Raw genomic sequence first — 4,576 nt, 5'->3', positions numbered from 1 at the left:
TTTCTGCAGCCTCTGTATACCTGACTCCTTAGCTCCTAATTCTTACTGCTATCTTTCAGTCAAACCCCCTGATCTTCTGGTAGGAAAGATCTAAGCCTAGCCTTCTCGGACAAAGGCGAAAAATCTCGGAGGAGTTGCGCACGTTAAAGTTGCCTTGGTGGTCTAACATCGATAAGAGTAGGCTTAGGCCGCTACCGGGGCAAAATTCAAAATTTTCTACCAACTGAAAAGTTTTTACTGTCCGGCGCGCTCACATTATGACTTTATGCATTTACGAGCGCCGTAAAACACTTACCAAAAACAAAACATGCAACAACAAAAACCAAAAAAACAGGAAAGTTCGGAAACTATAATACGAGTCTACGTCTCCACCCATTGTAATCAATTTTGAAGCCCATTTCATTTTCTCCTCAGCTGTAGATCAAGTTGGATATTCAATATAATTTATTATTATTATTATTATTATTATTATTATTATTATTATTATTATTATTCATTATTCATTCACAGCCGTAAAACCCTCTAATATTAAAAAAATTACAGCCAAACTAGCGTCTGTGGTGGTTTTTTGTTGCTTGGGTTTTTTTTGGGATAGGGGGGTTGGGGGTTGTTTTGGAGTGTTTGGTTTGCTTTTCATAGTTTTGTTTTTTAAATAATGTAAGTGTTTTTACGCTCCCATCGACACAATTAGATGATTTATTAGAAAACGGGCTTGAACCCTTACTGTCAAGCCCGGCCAAACCGAGCTAAGAGTAATACAAGGTCCAAACAGAAAGACCGGGATACTCAATAAAAATTCTCCCCACATAGAACCGAACTCGGGACTTCTGCGTGCGACAGTGAAGCACTTAACCGCTACTCCGCAGATTCTCGCAAAATAAATTAGTTCGATATCCGAGAGAAGAAACTCCTTAATAAATAAGGTTTCTGCTTGGATGTGTCTTTGTTGTCATTGCCATTGTCATAATATTGATCTATCCGAGGGTTCATTGGACAGCCAGAGTCGAAGGATAAGATAAGATAAGACAAGACAAGACAAGACAAGACAAGACAAGACAAGACAAGACAAGACAAGACAAGACTTTATTTTCCTAGAGGAGTTAACCTCTTGATTATGTTAAACGTGGCGATGGGGTGGGGAAGACGTAATTGTTAAAAACAACAAACTTCAAAAAATACATTTAATTTTCGTATACAAAGTCATAATTTTATCTTTATTCTTTCTGCAGTTGGAAAACGCTATAGACTCTTGGGATTCTGATTCGAGTCGGATAGGTAAGTCAAACACTCAGAATGTTTCTTTTTGTTACTGTTGCTGTTTTCGTGTTTTGTTTTGTTTTTTTTGTTTTATAAAGATCGAGAGATTGTGTAACTCAAATACACAATTATTTATTAGTTTCGAAAGTGACGCACCTGGTGTTGTAATTTAAGTGAAGAAGAAATAAGAAAGAACGAAAGAGAGCAGGAATGAGACACAAAAAGGAATATCAGACACACACACTCACTCACTCACCCCCCCCCCCACACACACACATACACACTCACACACAAACACATACACACTCACACACACACACACACACACACACACAAACACACACACACACACACACACAAACACACACACATACATACATACATACACACATACATACATACACACATACATACATACATACATCTGATTATTTTTATTCGTGTTTGGTATTCTTCCATCAGAGTGTTTTCCCGTTGATCTGGCACAGAGGAGTTATGTACGAGTTATCTCTTATTACTTTCAAACGTGGTGTGGAGAGAAGGGCAAGAACGAAGGTGGTATGAAAAGGGGGTGGCCGGAAGGGGAGGGGGGGGGGGGCTCTTTACAAATGACAATTCGTTTTCTCTTCATTTTCATCCGTCCTATAGAATCGAGATCAGCTCGCAATGTCTTCTGACACAGTTCCATCCGAAACGTTAGCGTTTATAATTAAAGGCTTCGTCCTCTCCACCTGGGGTGAAGTGTCCTGAATTGCAAAAGGCTTTTGGAACGGGTGGTGTGTGTAATTTCGAAAATGCTCGGGGTCGTACCTCTGCTTTTCAAATTTACTGCAATGAACTTTTTGGAGTCTTTTGTGCAACTATTTGTAGATTGGAATAATAACATATTATATGAAGCTTCGAGTATTTCGTATTTAGGTCAACCAAAAATAGCGTGACAGTACAACTTTAGAGTTCTATCTCCCTTATAAATTATTTGTTATAGGTAAGCCCCAGTAGTTCTTATGTTTCGGTATGTAGGGCAATTTGCTTTGAATGCAAGGCTTACAAGAATCTGTCAGTATTGCAGTAGATGTTTGGGTGTTTATTTGTGTTAAATAGATTGTGTTCTGGACATCGACTGTTCAATAAATGCTTAGCAAAGCAGTCACAATTAGCAATCACCTTTATCTTTAACGGGCCAAGAAAGAAATAGCATTGCCGACATGTGGGAAAACAAACAAACAGGCTGATAAGCAGCAGAAAAATTGCAAGCAAATAAGGAAGAGACAGGAAAACAGCCAAACTCACAGCTGGACTGAAACGATTAGACGGGTAGGCTGACAGTCAGACAAATAAAAATTCGAGTAACTGACATACGATAACAGTTGTACTGGCATAGCACGCGATAGATAGATAGATAGATAGATAGATAGATAGATAGATAGATAGATAGATAGATCAGCATCATACATGATAGACTGTATACATTATTATTTTTGTTGTTGTTATATTCTCGTGGAAGATTGAGCGAAACGAAAGGGCCGCAGCCCAGAAAGTGGTCTAATCTTCTGATTGTTCTTCCTATTATGACCGACTCACGTATATGGTGTAAGGGTTACGCTTTCCACAGGTTTTGTAAGCGAAACATATGAGCTCCATTCCCTCGTGGGGAACTCTTATTTCAGCGGGTGTCTTTTGCTTTCTGATGGGATGCCCGGGTTGTTTTCTGACAAGCACTGTAGAAGCAGCCCGCATGTCCAAAGTGATAATTTTGATTTTGTCGAAAAGACGCTAAAATCTCTTAAAATAATTTGATCTTGTTATGATAGGACGGACTTCAATATGCCTTCTTCATTTCGAAATGAAAATGCCTGGAACAATACCTGGAATAATAAGCATGTTTGAATAATAGTGTTACATTTTTCAGGTAACCTTTTCTCCAACACATTCTGGAGCTACTACGAGGACTACTATCAGGGATATTGTCGAGCCAAAAGGTAAGTAGATGCACCGTTAACTTAATTAGTATCGTGCTTGACTGTCATCGGAGACAAAGAAAGGTAAATTACCTTGTAATGATTGTAGGTGTCATTCCATTCCCGCATCTGTGGTGTAGCGGTTAGGTGCTCTGCCGTCGCACGGAGACGACCCGAGTTCGATTCCTGTACGGTGAAAACTTTTATCGAGTATCTGTCTCCTTCTGCTGTGTCGGATAGCTAAGGTCGAAGCCTGCTGCCTAAATTATCTAAACTGTTGGTTTTTTTAAGTTTTGGTAGAGTTTTTACGGTACTCGCAACTGCATAAGGTCATATGAGCGCCAAGGGGTGGATGTCAACAGAGAAATCCATACAGGGAATCAGACTTACTGAACTCTGCTCACCTCTCTAGCTTCAACAGCACAAAGTGTGCTTCGACTATCAAGGCATCCCGGAAAAAGCGGCCAAAAGAGTGTGTCAAACATACAAAAGAAGTAGAGGAAAAATGACTTTAGTAAGGATTAGGAAAGAAAAAGCTGCAGGTCCTAATTGCAGTTCAGGCACCATTATGAGCATGACATTGGTTAATCAGCCCCTTTACAACTCTACTGAGCATAAGAACATGTAAATGACCCCATTTGGGAATGGCCTACAGACACGTCAGTCCAAATTGTGTTGATGGGAGCGAAAATACACCTACATTTTTTTAAAACCTTTCCATACCAAAACGTGGGTTTGTGCGGATGAATCAAGGTCTGTACCCGATTCAGTCTTAAATAATAGCAGCTGCTTAGCGATACCAAATTGAAAGATATAGATTTTCAAACCAAAGACCGATGAATTTTATAGAAACTGAATTTAACATTCTAATAAAGTTGTAGATGACACTGCACACAAAGCTGCGCCTGTGGTGTAGCGCAAAGGTCTTTGCAGTTGCGTGCTGGAGTTCTCGATTCCTGTGTGGGGAGAATTTTTGTCGAATAAAATCTCGGTTTTCCTATTTTACCTTAATTTTTCTTTTGGTGAGTGTTTTACGGCGCCCACAAAATGTCATATGAGAGCATGGGACACGATAAAAAATTTCTTTTTGGTAGAAATTTTGAATTTTGTTAGGGTGGCAGTCGAAGCCTAATCTTATCATTTTTAGGACCACCAAGGGATCTTTAACGTGCGCAACTTGTACGGGACCTCCGAGATATTTCGCCCTTATCCGAGAAGGCCAAATGTTAGATTTTACCAACCATAAGATCCGGAGTGTGGTTGAAAGACGGCAGTAAGAAGGAGCCATGGAGTAGCAGTAGAAAGGCTGCAGAAAGAGTTAGGAGCTCAGAGGAGCGGGCAAAAAAAGAGGGGGGGGGGCA

At 39.9% G+C, this 4,576-nt stretch overlaps 1 long non-coding RNA gene across 1 annotated transcript in view; it reads left to right on the top strand.

Moving 5' to 3' along the window:
• The window catches only part of LOC101845972, a 23,625-nt gene extending 20,227 nt beyond the window's left edge, over positions 1–3,398 (top strand). The window contains exons 2-3 of the long non-coding RNA XR_221182.3: positions 1,230–1,275; positions 3,167–3,398. This is a non-coding gene — a long non-coding RNA (uncharacterized LOC101845972). The remainder of the gene's footprint in view (positions 1–1,229; positions 1,276–3,166) is intronic.
• Positions 3,399–4,576: the final 1,178 nt, after the last annotated feature.

The sequence above is a fragment of the Aplysia californica genome, unplaced genomic scaffold, assembly GCF_000002075.1.
Source record: "Aplysia californica isolate F4 #8 unplaced genomic scaffold, AplCal3.0 scaffold01213, whole genome shotgun sequence".
NCBI classification, from domain to species: Eukaryota; Metazoa; Mollusca; class Gastropoda; order Aplysiida; family Aplysiidae; genus Aplysia; species Aplysia californica.
Note: the sequence above shows the minus strand (reverse complement) of the source record. Positions and strands in the feature narration are given on the sequence as shown.